The sequence below is a fragment of the Scyliorhinus torazame genome, chromosome 2 (genome assembly GCF_047496885.1).
Source record: "Scyliorhinus torazame isolate Kashiwa2021f chromosome 2, sScyTor2.1, whole genome shotgun sequence".
In the NCBI taxonomy this organism is placed as follows: Eukaryota; Metazoa; Chordata; class Chondrichthyes; order Carcharhiniformes; family Scyliorhinidae; genus Scyliorhinus; species Scyliorhinus torazame.
In genome coordinates this window covers 127,751,840-127,767,328 of record NC_092708.1, presented here as the reverse complement: position 1 = coordinate 127,767,328, position 15,489 = coordinate 127,751,840, and the positions used below count along the sequence as shown (strand labels likewise).

Here is a 15,489-nt window from a genome sequence, read left to right as displayed (position 1 = left end):
AACACTCTGGGATGCATTCCATCAGGTCCAGGAGACCTTTAGCCCCATTAGCTTGCCCATCACTACCTCCTTGGTGATAACAATCCTCTCAAGGTCCTCACCTGTCATAGCCTCATTCACTGGCATGTTATTTGTGTCTTCCACTGTGAAGACCGACCCAAAAAACCTGTTCAGTTCCTCAGCCATTTCCTCATCTCCCATTATTAAATCTCCCTTCTCATCCTCTAAAGGACCAATATTTACCTTAGCCACTCTTTTTTGTTTTATATATTTGTAGAAACTTTTACTATCTGTTTTTATATTCTGAGCAAGTTTACTCTCATAATCTATCTTACTCTTCTTTATAGCTTTTTTAGTAGCTTTCTGTTGTCCCCTAAAGATTTCCCAGTCCTCTAGTCTCCCACTGATCTTTGCTATTTTGTATGTTTTTTCCTTCAATTAGATTTCCTTAGATATCCACGGTCGATTTTCCCTCTTTTTACCGTCCTTCCCTTTTGTTGGTATAAACCTTTGCTGAGCACTGAAAAATCGCTTGGAAGATTCTCCACTGTTTCACCATAAAGTCTTTGCTCCCAGTCTACCTTAGCTAGTTCTTCTCTCATCCCATTGTAATCTCCTTTGTTTAAGCACAAAACACTAGTGCTTGATTTTACGTTCTCACCCTCCATCTGTATTTTAAATTCCACCATATTGTGATCGCTCCTTCCGAGAGGATTCCTAACTATGAGATCCTGAATCAATCCTGCCTCATTACACAGGACCAGATCTAGGACCGCTTGTTCCCTCGTTGGTTCCATTACATACTGTTCTAGGAAATCATCACAGATACATTCTATAAACTCCTCAAGGCTGCCTTGACCGACCTGGTCAAACCAATCGACATGTAGATTAAAATCCCCCATGATAACTGCTGTACCATTTCTACATGCATCAGTTATTTCTTTGTTTATTGCCTGCCCCACCACAATGTTACTATTTGGTGACCTATAGACTACTCCTATCAGTGACTATTTTGCCTTACTATTCCTGATTTCCACCCAAATGGATTCAACCTTATCCTCCATAGCACCGATGTCATCCCTCACTGTTGCCCGGATGTCATCCTTAAATAACAGAGCTACACCACCTCCCTTACCATCCACTCTGTCCTTCCGAATAGTTTGACACCCTCGGATATTTAACTCCCAGTCGTGACCATCCTTTAACCATGTTTCAGTAATGGCCACTAAATCATAGTCATTCACGATGATTTGCGCCATCAACTCATTTACCTTATTCCAAATACTACGAGCATTCAGGTAAAGTACACTTATGTTGGCTTTTTTTTACCTCTGTTCTGAATCTTAACACCTTGATCAGTAACCTCTCCTAAGTTATATTTCCTCTTAACCTTTCTCCTAATTTTCCTTGTCGTTGAACCCATATCTTCATGTAACAACCTGCCATGTCGCTTACCATTAATGTTTTCACTTCCCGTTTTATTCCTTTTAGTATTCCTGGTCCTATTCACTGAGCTCCCCTCAGTCACTGTACCTTGTACTGTCGCCCTTTTTGATTTTTGACTATGGCTTCTCTGCCTTACACTTTCCCCCTTACTGCCTTTTGTTTCTGTCCCTGTTTTATTACCTTCCAACTTCCTGCATTGATTCCCATTGGTAAAGGAGTTGTGGGAGGGGGCCCGGATATGCCTGGAACAAGGAATGTTCCACACACCCCATAAAAAGACAAGGGTAGCTAGGACCCATGCGGATACCCATTGCTACACCTTTGATTTGGAGAAAGTGGGATGAGTTAAAGGAGAAGTTGTTGAGAGATAGAACAAGTTCAGCCAGGCGCAGGAGAGTGGTGGCGGATGGGAATTGTCCAGGCCTCTTTTCAAGAAAGAAGCGAAGAGCTCTCAGGCCATCCTGGTGTGGGATGGAGGTGTAGAGAGATTGCACATCCATGGTGAATAGAATGCGGTTCGGGCCTGCGAACTGGAAGCTGTCAATGTCTTTTCCAAATACACCACTGCTACTGATTCCCTTTTATCCACCCTGCTTGCTACATTCTCAAAAAACTCTAATAAGTTTGTCAAACATGATTTCCCTTTCACAAAACCATGTTGACTGCTTGATTGTATAATGATTTTCTAAATGTCCTGCTACTACCTCCTTAATAAAGGATTCTAGTATTTACTCAATGATAGATGTTCAGATTAACTGGTCTATAGTTTCCTGCTTTCCGTCTCCCTCCTTTCTTGAATAGAGATGGTACATTCGTGGTTTTCTAATCCACTGGCACCTTTCCAGAATTAGGGAATTTTGGAAGATTACAACCAATACAACCATCATCTCTACTGCCACTTCCTTTAAGGCCCTCAGAGGTAGGCAATCAGATCAAGGGACTTGCCGGCCTTTAGTCTCATTAATTTTCCTTGTACTTTTTCTGTACTGATCATGATTGTTTTAAGTTTCCCTCTCCCTTTTGCCATGCTTTTCTACTATTCTTGGGATCATTTCGGTGTCCTCTACTGTGAAGATAGGTATAAAACATTCATTCCCCAGTCCCATCCTCTAAGCAATCAATGCTCAATTTAGCTACTCTTTTCCTTTTTTATATACTTCTAGCAGCTTCGCTGTCTGTTTTTCTTTTCATTGCTTGTTTTCTGTCAGTCTAATTTCTCCCTCTATTAGTTTTTAGTCATCCTTTACCAATTTCTAAATGTTTCCAATATTCTGGCCTACCACTACCTTTGCACCATTATACATATTTACTTTCAATTTGATACTATCCTTAACTTCCTTTTTTAGCCACTTATCGTGCAACCTTCTTGTAGAGTATTTCCCTCTTAAATGGAATACATTTAAAGAGAAATATCTCTTTAAATGTCTGCCACTGCTCTTCCACTATACTACCTTTTAGCCTATTTTCCCAGTCCACTTTAGCCAATTCTAACATCATAAACTTAAATTAAGGCAATTAACAGGGAACAACACTAGTTTAAGACCCAAATTCTTACCCTCAAACTGAATCAGAAATTCAGTCATATTATGATCACTTTTACCTAGAGGATCTTTTCCATTTTATTATTTTATGGAATGTTTGTTTGCTTTGTTTGTTTGTTGCTCATCCCAAATTGCCTCTTGAGGACAGTTAAGAGTCAATCGTATTGCTGTGCATCTAGAGCCACATATAGGGCAGACCAAGTAAGGACAGCAGATCCCCCCCCCTTCCCGGACCAGATGAGTTTTTATAACAATGGATTATGGTTTCATGGCTACTATTATGGAGAATGGATTTCACTCTTATTTGTTATTTTGATGAATTGAATTTTAATTCTACTAGCTGCTGTGCTGGGATCTGAACTCCTGTGCCAATAACATTAGCCTGGGCCTCAGGATTACTAGTCCTGTGACATTAACACGGTGCCATGGGGATACTATATGACTATGAGATCATTTATTAATTCTGTCTCATTATACATTACCAGGAATAAAATAACCTGTTCCATGGTTGGTTTCAGAATGTATTGTTCCAAGAAACTGTCCTAAATGCAATCAATGAACTCACCCTCCAGACTACCTTTTCAATTTGATTCGTCCAATCTGTATGAAGATAAAATCTCCCACGATTATTACAGTACTTTTCTTACAAGCCTCCATTATTTCTTGATTTATACTCTGCCCTATATAGTAGCTACTGTCAGAGGGTCTATAAATCACTCCAACCTGTGACTTCTTTCCTTTGCTATTTCTTAGCTGATTCTACATTTTGATCCTCCGAACCATGATCATTTCTTACTACTGTACTTATCTCATCTTTGATTAACAGAGTGACCACCACCTTCTTTTCCCTTCTTCCTGTCCTTCCAAGAATGTCAAATATTCCTGAATCTTCAAGTCCTATCCGTGGTCACTTTGCAACCGTGTCTCTAATGGTCATATCATACTCATTTACTTCTATTTGTACTATCAATGCATCCATCTGATCATGAATGTTGTGTACATTCAGATAAAGAGCCTTTAATTCTCTCTCGTTACCATTTTCCCCTACTCTGATCTTATTTGCTGGTGCACTCATATTCGTATGGTCTCTCTTCCTATCATTTTCTGGTCATCATTGCCCACTTCTCTACCCTTGCACTATTGTCTTGTTCTTTCTCTTTAACTCTCCAAATCTCCCCTTATGTGAATCAAAACCCAGTTATTTGTTTTGAAGTCCTCTCTCTCGAGCCCTAGTTACACAATTCACCAGTGCACTGGTTTAGGTGAAGGCTGTCCCATTGACATAGCTCCCTCTTTCCCAGTGTCCCATGAATCAAAACCCTTTTCTCCCACACCAATCTGTGAGCCACACATTCAGCACTCTGATCTTATTTACCCAAAGCAATTTGTTTGTGGTTCAGGTAGTAGTCCAGATTTTTACCTTTGTGGTATGAGGCACTTGCTCCCTGTGTGGATGGCGAACAGGGCTGCAGGAAGGATGAGTCAGCTGACCAAGGCACCATGGTTTAGCAGGCCATTCAAGGGGAGGGAGTAAATAGGCAAGTTGTAGCTGTAGGGGATTCTATTATCAGGGGGATAGATAGTATCCTTTGTGAGCAGGATAAATAGTCCCGCATGGTATGTTGCCTGCCCGGTGCTAGAGTGCGGGACATCTCTGACCGGCTTGAAAGGATACTGGAGAGGGAGGGGGAGGATCCAGTTGTTGTGGTCCATGTCGGTACCAACAACATAGGCAAGTCTAGAAAAGAGGACCTGTTTAGAGATTATAAAGAGCTAGGATTCAAATTAAAAAACAGGTCCTCAAGGGTCATAATCTCCGGATTACTGCCCGAGCCACGTGCAAATTGGCATAGGGAGGCAAAAATAAGGGAAGTTAACACGTGGCTGAAAGAGTGGTGTGGGAAAGAGGGGTTCCTTTTCATGGGACATTGGCATCAGTTTTGGGACAGGGGGGACCTATACCGTTGGGATGGTCTCCACCTGAACCGAGCTGGAACCAGTGTTCTGGCGAAAAGAGTAAATAGGGTGGTCAATAGGACTTTAAACTAGAGATTGGGGGGGGAAGGGAAAGTCAGGGAACCAAGAGGTGAAGTAATCAGTGGGAAGCGTAGCTGCTTAGGAATACAAAAAAAGCACGAAAAGACAGAAATCAGGAGAGGTTACCATAGTCCCCATCCCACAAAATATGACACAGTGTAAAGGTCCACCACACTAAGAAAACAAAAAGGGACGGTCAATAGAGAAATAAAGGTGCTATATTTAAATGCGCGCAGTGTACGGAACAAGGTAGATGAGCTTGTGGCCCAGATTGTGACTGGCAGGTATGATGTGGTAGGCATCACAGAGACGTGGTTGCAGGGGGTTCAGGACTGACATTTAAACATCCAGGGATTCACAACCTATCGAAAAGACAGAGAGGTGGGCAGAGGGGGCGGGGTTGCCTTGTTAATTAGGAATGAAATTAAATCAATAGCACTGAACGACATAGGGTCAGATGATGTGGAGTCTGTGTGGGTAGAGTTGAAGAACCACAAAGAAAAAAAAACATAATGGGAGTTATGTACAGGCCTCCGAACAGTGGTCAGGACCGGGGGCACAAAATGCACCACGAAATAGAAAGTGCATGTCAGAAAGGCAAGGTCACAGTGATCATGGGGGACTTCAATATGCAGGTGGACTGGGTAAATAATGCTGCTAGTGGACCCAAGGAAAGGGAATTCATTGAATGTTTACAGGAGGGCTTTTTGGAACAGCTTGTGATGGAGCCCACGAGGGAACAGGCCATTCTGGACTTAGTGTTATGTAATGAGCCAGACTTGATTAAAGATCTTAAAGTAAGGGAACACTTAGGAGGCAGTGATCATAATATGGTAGAATTCAATCTCCAATTTGAAAGAAAGAAGGTAGAATCAGATGTAAAGGTGTTACAGTTAAATAAAGGTAACTACAGGAGCGTGAGGGAGGAACTAACGAAAATCGACTGGGAGCAGAGCCTAGTGGGAAAGACAGTACAACAGCAATGCAGGAGTTTCTGGGAGTAATTGAGGACACAGTACAGAGGTTCATCCCAAAGAAAAGAAAGGTTATCAGAGGGGGGGGGATTAGGCAGCCATGGCTAACAAAGGAAGTTAGGGAATGCATCAAAGCAAAAGAGAAAGCCTATAATGTGGCAAAGAGTAGTGGGATGTCAGAAGATTGGGAAAGCTACAAAAACAAACAGAGGATAACAAAGAGAGAAATAAGGAAAGAGAGGATCAAATATGAAGGTAGGCTAGCCAGTAACATTGGGAATGATAGTAAAAGTTTATTTAAATACATTAAAAACAAACGGGAGGCAAAAGTAGACATTGGGCCGCTCCAAAATGACGCTGGTAATCTAGTGATGGGAGACAAGGAAATAGCTGAGGAACTAAATAAGTACTTTGCGTCAGTCTTCACAGTAGAAGACATGAGTAATATCCCAACAATTCAGGCGAGTCAGGGGGCAGAGTTGAATATGGTAGCCATCACAAAGGAGAAAGTGCTAGAGAAACTAAAAGGTCTAAAAATTGATAAATCTCCGGGCCCAGATGGGCTACATCCTAGAGTTCTAAAGGAGATAGCTGAAGAAATAGTGGAGGCGTTAGTTATGATCTTTCAAAAGTCACTGGAGTCAGGGAAAGTCCCAGAGGATTGGAAAATCGCTGTTGTAACCCCCCTGTTCAAGAAGGGAACAAGGAAAAAGATGGAAAGTTATAGGCCAATTAGCCTGACCTCGGTTGTTGGCAAGATTCTAGAATCCATTGTTAAGGATGAGATTTCTAAATTCTTGGAAGTGCAGGGTCGGATTAGGACAAGTCAGCATGGATTTAGTAAGGGGAGGTTGCGCCTGACAAACCTGTTAGAGCTCTTTGAAGAGATAACAAATAGGTTAGACCTAGGAGAGCCAATGGATGTTATCTATCTTGACTTCCAAAAGGCCTTTGATAAGGTGCCTCACGGGAGACTGCTGAGTAAAATAAGGGCCCATGGTATTCGAGGCAAGGTACTAACATGGATTGACGATTGGCTGTCAGGCAGAAGGCAGAGAGTTGGGATAAAAGGTTCTTTTTCGGAATGGCAACCGGTGACGAGTGGTGTCCCACAGGGTTCAGTGTTGGGGCCACAGCTGTTCTCTTTATATATTAACGATCTAGATGACGGGACTGGGGGCATTCTGGCTAAGTTTGCCGATGATACAAAGATAGGTGGAGGGGCAGGTAGTACGGAGGAGGTGGAGAGGCTGCAGAAAGATTTAGGCAGTTTAGGAGCGTGGTCCAAGAAATGGCTGATGAAATTCAACGTGGGCAAGTGCGAGGTCTTGCACTTTGGAAAAAAGAATAGAGGCATGGACTATTTTCTAAACGGTGACAAAATTCATAATGCTGAAGTGCAAAGGGACTTGGGAGTCCTAGTCCAGGATTCTCTAAAGGTAAACTTGCAGGTTGAGTCCGTAATTAAGAAAGCAAATGCAATGTTGTCATTTATCTCAAGAGGCTTGGAATATAAAAGCAGGGATGTACTTCTGAAGCTTTATAAAGCATTAGTTAGGCCCCATTTAGAATACTGTGAGCAATATTGGGCCCCACACCTCAGGAAAGACATATTGGCACTGGAGCGGGTCCAGCGGAGATTAACACAGATGATCCCAGGAATGGATGTAGGGAAGTTGTTTCCATTAGCAGGGGAGACTAGGACCCGGGGACACAGCCTGAGAATAAAAGGGAGTCACTTTAGAACAGAGATGAGGAGAAATTTCTTCAGCCAGAGAGTGGTGGGTCCGTGGAATTCATTACCACAGAGGGCGGTGGAGGCCGGGACGTTGAGTGTCTTTAAGACAGAAGTTGATAAATTCTTGATTTCTCGAGGGATTAAGGGCTATGGAGAGAGAGCGAGTAAATGGAGTTGAAATCAGCCATGATTGAATGGTGGAGTGGACTCGATGGGCCGAATGGCCTTACTTCCGCTCCTATGTCTTATGGTCCTGCTTTTTAATTTAGTTCCTAGCTGCCTCAGCAGAACTTGAGACCGGTGGCCTTTTATAAGAAACATTAACTCTGTTTTTCACCACAAATACTGCCTGACCTGCTGAGTACTTCAAGCATTTTCTGATTCTGATTCAGATAGACAGCATCTCCATTACTTTGCTTTTATATTGGTGATTAACTCGGACGTCAAAGTATAAGGTGCATAGATGTATTCTACTTGAAAACTTACGGGTGGTGGACTTCAATATCTTAGTCTGGTAATGTTTTACTCTGTGGCAAGATCAGATAAGATAAATTTAGATCAATTTTTGATCGACATGCATTATACAAGAAAATATTTCACTTAAGTTTAAATTTCTTCTAACTAAATGGTATTTTCAAAACAAACTTTTATTCAGCCCAGGGGATGAGAGAGGCCGATGTCCTGGCCTTTGCCTCCCTGGTGGCCCAGAGATGGATTTTACTGGGATGGAGGGACTCGGAACCCCCGAAGTCAGGGTATGGGTTAGCGACTTGAGAAAATTAAATTTGTCTCGAGGGGTTCGTTGCAGAGGTTTGCTCAGAGGTGGCAGCCGTCCATCGACTTCTTTGAGAAAAATTAAGCTGTCACCCGGGGGGGGGGGGGGGGCGGCAAGGGAGAGATGAGTAAGGATAGGAGAACCAACAGGGGGGGGGGGCTGTGGAAGGTGGCACTGTTTGTGTAAGCCATGGTGGCTGGGGCTTGTGCTCGTGGGGGTGGGGGGGGGGTTATATTGTTGTGTTTTTGTTGACATTTGATGTTGAAAATTGTTTAAATTATAAATGCCTCAATAAAATATTTACTTAAAAAAACATTTATTCATCAACCCTTATCCATAAAAGAGTCAAAATTATTTTCATGTAAATTGATTTGGAAATTAGATTGCAGAGGACTGAATATATCTACACCATTATATATTCTATATATCTGGGCAACTTAAATTTACAATAAATAATGTTACAAAAATAAGCTGTTAGATTTCTTTTTTATTTTGAGGTATTTTTTCCCCAAATTTTCAACATTTTTACAAGTTACAATGAACACAATTCCCATCCAATGTATTAAAACCCCCACCCCTTCCCCCAGCAGTCAACGATAACCAACTTTCCAAAATGCAAAATGAACAAACCCCACCTATTGTAGAACGAGTCGCTGACCTACCTTGGAGTAAATTTCACTTTCTCCAGGGCCATAAGCTCAAGCAGGTCCCCTCGCCACGCTGAAGCAGGGCGACCTCCACCCCAATAAGACCCGTCTGCGAGCAATCAGCGAAGCAAAGGTTAAGACATCTGCCCCTGCACCTGTCTGCAACTCCAGCCGGTCCACCACACCAAATATGGCTTCTAGGAGACTGGGTTCCACATCAACATGCTGAACCCCCGAAATGGTGTTTGAAACCACCCTCCAAAACCTTTGCAACTTCAGACAGGACCAAAACATATGTTCATGGTTCGCAGGGTTCCCCTCCCACATTGCTCACGGACGTCCTCCACCCCCTCGAACATTGGCTCATCCTAGCCTTTGTCAGGTGCACCCTGTACACCACCTTCAGCTATAGCTATATCAGCCCAGCCTTGCACACAAAGTCGAGGCATTCACCCTCTGCAGCAGCCCCCCCCCCCCAGCCCCCCCCCCCCCCCCCCAGCCCCCCCCCCCCCCACCGACAGCAACGCCTCCAACAGCGAGGAGGCAGGCACTATCAGGGAGGTCGGGAAGACCTTCCTCACAAAGTCCTGCACCTGCGTGTACCAGAAACTCTCACCCCGCGCCAAACCAAACTTTTCATTCAGCTCTCCCAAGTTTGCAAACTGCCCTCCCAAAAACAGATCCTTCATCTCCCTAATCCCATTCTCTTCCCATCCCTGGAACCTCGTATAAATCCTCCACAGCTCAGATCCATGATTTCCCCTGATCAACATCCCCCAACCCTGCTCCAAGCCTAAAATGTTGACGAAACTGCCTCCAAATCTTCAGCATAGCCACCATTACCAGGCTCAGTAAATACTTCCCTGGGCCATTGGAAACCTGTGCATTCGCCGCCCAATAATAATATATCAAATTCGGGAGGCCTAACCCCACCGCCTGCCGTCGCCTCTGCAGTATCACCTTTCTTAAAACAGTTAGATTTCCAAATGTTTATGATAATCTCAGCAGAAAATGTTCAACTTTGCTGCAGTTCAATACTTTCTGAAGTGAATATAACATAAAACATGCTGTAAATATATTTCAGTACTGCAAAACAAAACAGACTTCAACACAGAGCAATATTCTGTTTTGGAGCATGAAGGATCACATTTTGCTGTTGCACTGTTGGTCAAGCTATTTAAAGTAAATAGCTGGGGGGTTCCAGTTGAAAGGAGAATTAGAATATCAAAGTTAAAGGAGAAGGTAGAAGTGCAGGTTAATAACTAGGACTTTAAACTAGTTAAAGGAGCCGAGGGCTCAGGAGAGGTTAAGTAAAATTTCTAGAACACGTAATAGAACAAAGAGTATAGAAGGTGGCAGGAATCCAACTTCAGGCAGAGCAAAAAAGGGGACAAGTAGGAGAAGGGAGGTGATCAATGCAGGACTGAGGATGTTGTACCTAAATGCGTTTATGGAACGCATTATGGAATGTTGTGCACATTGAAATTGGCCAGTCCCATGTTGTGCGCATCACAAAGACATGGCTGCAAGGGGATCAGGGCTGGGATCTAAATATCCAAGGTTGAGCCCTTTCGAAAGGACATGCAGATGGGCAGAGGGGGCATTGTTAGTAAGAAATGAAATTAAGTCGAAAGCAAGGAGTGATATAGGATCAGAAGGCATAGAATCTCTGTGGGTAGAGTTGAGGAATCAAAGGTAAAAGGACCCTGATGGGAGTTATGTACAGGCCCCCTAGCAGTAGTCAGGACATGGGGAAGAAAATAAATCTGGAGATAGAAAACACACGGTAGCAGAGTGGGGGGCCGCACGGTAACTTCACAGCACCAGGTTCGATTCCCGGCTTGGGTCACTGTGTGTGGAGTCTGCACGTTCTCCCAGTGTCTGCGTGGGTTTCCTCCGGGTGCTTCGGTTTCATCCCCCAAAGTCCCGAAAGACATGCTTGTTAGGTGAATTAGACATTCTGAGTTCTTCTTCAGTGCACCCGAACAGGCGCCGGAGTGTGAAGACGAGGGAATTTTCACAATAACTTCATGCAGTGTTAATGTAAGCCTATTTGTGACACTAATAAAGATTATTATTAATAAAAAGGTCCCTGACACCTTTGAGGCGCACCCGTGGGTGAAGGGTTGGCTCTTGGGGGACAGGGATTATCTGCTGCGGTCATGGCTGATGACTCCTATCAGGAGACCTGCTACAATGATGCCCATGCCACGACCATAGGCGTGATCAAGCAGTGCTTCGGCATCCTGAAGATGCGGTTCAGCTGCCTGGACTGCTCTGGAGGGGTCCTCTAGTATAGCACTGGGAGAGTCTCCCACACCATGGTGGCCTACTGTGTCCTCCACAACACTGCGCAGCAGAGATGCGAAGTGCTGGAGGTGGGGATGAGCGGCAGGCCATCCATCCATCAACCCTCCCCCTCTCCCCCAGCCAGCAAAGTCCATCCCTCACACCCTTCCTTTTTTTTTTTAAATTTAAATTTAGAGTACCCAATTCATTTTTCCAATTAAGGGGCAATTTAACGTGGCCAATCCACCTACCCTGCACATTTTTGGGTTGTGGGGGCGAAACCCATGCAAAAACAGGGGGAATGTGCAAACTCCACACAGACAGTGACCCAGAGCCGAGATCGAACCTGGGACCTTGGCGCCGTGAGGCTGCAGTGCTACTCACTGCGCCACCGTGCTGCCCTTCCTCAGACCCTTCCGAAAGAGCACTGAGGCAGGTTACAACTTTTGTGCACATGTTTATTTTACAAAGAACATATGAACATCACTATAAAGGTTTGCGCCCCAGCCCCTAACACTATCCCATGTGCTTTAGCCCCCAACACTATCCTATGTGCTACACGCACGCCATCTTAACTGGTGTCTACCTTTCTGGCCTTCTGGGCACGAACGCTATGTCTAGGTGGATCCCCAGGTGGTACATCAGAAGTGGAGTCGGACTGTTACGAATCCCAGCCCGTGACCTGGGTCCCCTTTGCAGGCCATCCCCTGGAGTGACTGGCCCTGGATGGGCCGGCTGTTGCTCGGGTGCCCCAAGTGGCGTGGTGCCACCCTGTTCTGCCCGCTGCCCATCGGATGCACCAAGGGATTGGGGGGAGGAAGAGGAAGAGTCCGAGGCGCTGTGGTGTTCCAGCACCTACCCTGTGGGAGTCACTGGTACGGTCCCCATCACCTCTTCCTCCTTTGGGGTGTCCGATGGCCCCCAGGCTACACCGTGGGACAGGCGTGCGACTGATGCAAACTCCTGTGGCTCCCACATAACCCGGCACCGCCAGTCCCGGAGGCCCCCTATCGTCTCAACATGCTCTCGGCCATTCAGCACAGGGACTGCCGCAGGTCAGTCAGCGCCCGGGAAATGCAGATGACACCCTCAGACATAACCAGTTCTGACTGGGCCAAGCTCTGGAGTGCCACTTCAATGTCCAGGTGGCCCTGGTACATATCTGTCTGTGATAGAACAACTGCACGCACAGGGTGCTACTGGTCTTGGACATCCTGACCCATGGCCGATACCTTCGCCCCCAAGGCCTCCACTGCGGACGCCACACAGTCAGTGTTGGATTGGGTGGCACGCATGGTCGGTACTGCCTCCTGCCCCTGCAGTTGGTTGGACTCCTCCAACAGCACCTGCAAGCACTGGATGGTTGCTGATAATTTCTCATGTAGTCCCTGGCTCAGTGTCCGCAATTCCATTATCTATGGGACTGCCCTTTCCAGATGCCAGAGACCACTCTGGACGGCAGTCGGGCCACCCTCTGACCGCCTGCCCCCCTTCCTACCTTCACCTGATGATCTGCAGCACATGTGTGGTGAGCATCAGATAGTGCCCCAGGAGCCTCTAAAGCGCCCAACCAAGGCGAATGTCTCTGGGATGGTGGAGGGTGTTAGTGATAAGTGTGACAGAAAGTCAGTGTCATCCCCGCACTGGTGCTCCAGCATGTCTCAGGCTGGCGTTTGGGGGCTCTCCTTGCTATCGGTCGCCACTTTGTTGCTGGAATCTGCTTGGGGTTAGGGTTCACCAGAAGGGTCCGTCTCTTCGTCAAGTGATCCGGCAAGACTGAAGACATGATGTACGATTGGATCGTGGGTTGGGGTGGTGTCACACATGCCATGGGAAACTGCAATACAGCGGGGTCTCACTTGGTGGTGGGCAGCTGGTGGCCTGCATGGCCAGGGCACTCAGTTTGGGTGCTGGCATGTGATGCAGGGTGGGGAGCGTGCGAATTGCCGAGGGCTGGGGCTCAGTCACCCTCCAAATGGCAACTCTTTCTTTCTTTCAGGGATGAACGTATATGCATCGTTGAAGGCGACAGGACATAGAAACATAGGAGCAGGAGTAGGCCATTCAGCCCATCAAGTCTGTTCCACCATTCAATATGATCATGGCTGATCATCCAGCTCAATGCATTTTCCCCACACTGTCCTTATATCTCTTGTAATGGAACCTACAAGTAACAAGCGGTCCTAGATCTGGTCCTGTGCAATGAGGCAGGATTGATTAATGATCTCATAGTTCGGGATCCTCTTGGAAGGAGCGACCACAATATGGTGGAATTTAAAATACAGTTGGAGGATGACAAGGTAAAATCAAACACTAGTGTTTTGTGCTTAAACAAAGGCGATTACAATGGGATGAGAGAAGAACTAGCTACAGTAGACTGGGAGCAAACACTTCATTGTGAAGCAGTTGAGCAACAGTGGGAAAACCTTCCAAGCGATCTTTCAGTGTTCAGGAAAGGTTCATACCGACAAAAAAGAAAGACGGTAGAAAGGGGACAAATCGACCGTGGATATCTAAGGAGGTGAGGGAGAGTATCAAATTGAAGGAAAAAACATACAAAGTGGCAAAAATTAGTGGGTGACTAGAGGACTGGGAAGTCTTTAGGGGACAACAGAAAGCTACTAAAAAAGCTATAAAGAAGAGTAAGGTAGACTATGAAAGTAAACTGGCTCAGAACATAAAAGCAGATAGTAAAAGCTTCTACAAATATATAAGACAAAAAAGAGTGGCTAAGGTAAATATTGGTCCTTTGGAAGATGAGAAGGGAGATCTAATAATAGGAGACTGGGAAATGGCTGAGGAGCTGAACAGGTTTTTTGGGTCAGTCTTCACAGTGGAGGACACAAATAACATGCCAGTGACTGTTGGAAATAAAGATATGATAGGTGAGGACCTTGAGATGACTGTAATCACTAAGGAGGCAGTATTGGGCAAGCTAATGGGGCTCAAGGTAGACAAGTCTCCTGGCCCTGATGGGATGCATCCCAGAGTGTTAAAAGAGATGGCTAGGGAAATTGTAAACGCACTAGTGATAATTTATCAAAATTCACTAGACTCTGGGGAGGTCCCAGAGGATTGGAAAGTAGCAAACGTGACACCACTGTTTAAAAAAGGAGGTCGGCAGAAAGCGGGTAACTATAGGCCGGTAAGCTTAACTTCGGTTGTAGGATGCTGGAATCTATCATTAAGGAGGAAATACCGGGGCACCTGGAGGGAAATTGTCCCATTGGGCAGACGCAGTATGGGTTCACAAAGGGTAGGTCGTGTCTGACTAATTTGGTAGAATTTTTTGAGGACGTTACCAGTCTCAAATTCCAATTTAGGCTCATTTATAATGGTTCATCAATCAGCTTTTTAAAAAAAATTTACCGTTACACCTTCAGTTTAACATAACTAAATGCAGTTTGCTGCCATACAAAACTTATTTTAGATTTTACAGCTACACTGTCCATAATTGACCAAATATTTTTGTGGGTACAGTTAGGAAAACAAAGGTAGTTTTATGGGAGTTATACTTGCATTGGTAAACATTCAAAATTAGGTATAGTCTTAGATGGGTTTAATTTAACGTTTCTGTGCCTGGAAGGCTGAAAATTATAGTTAGAGTCACACTGGACAAAGATATTCGTTGGGCTTGTTTCAGTTCCAACTGCTCCTCTATTATGCTGAGAAATAGAAATAATAGCTTATTGTCACAAGTAGTCTTCGAAAACGTTACTGTGAAAAGCCCCTAGTCGCCACATTCCGGCGCCTGTTCGGGGAGGTAGGTACGGGAATTGAACCCGCGCTGCTGGCCTTGTTCTGCATGACAAGCCCACTTGTAGTCCACTGTGCTAAACCAGAGGGAGCTACGGCGTGAAGGGTAAATAAATCAGCGGTGGTTGCTTCGCAACTGCAGGCTTTTAAAATCAAGAGGCTTTCAGTTTCGCTCATTTGACTGTAGTTAGAGGTAGGTAGCAAGGGAAAAGGCAGCTCTCACAGCTCTGCTAGAAGCAGTTGGTTTTAGAAGGCTAAAAAATAGAGAAGAAAAGCTATACAATGG

At 45.0% G+C, this 15,489-nt stretch overlaps 1 protein-coding gene across 1 annotated transcript in view; it reads right to left on the bottom strand.

Annotated features, from left to right (window-relative positions):
* mtx2 (metaxin 2) overlaps positions 1-15,489 on the bottom strand; it is a 183,957-nt gene that overhangs the window by 89,020 nt on the left and 79,448 nt on the right. The window lies entirely within an intron of this gene.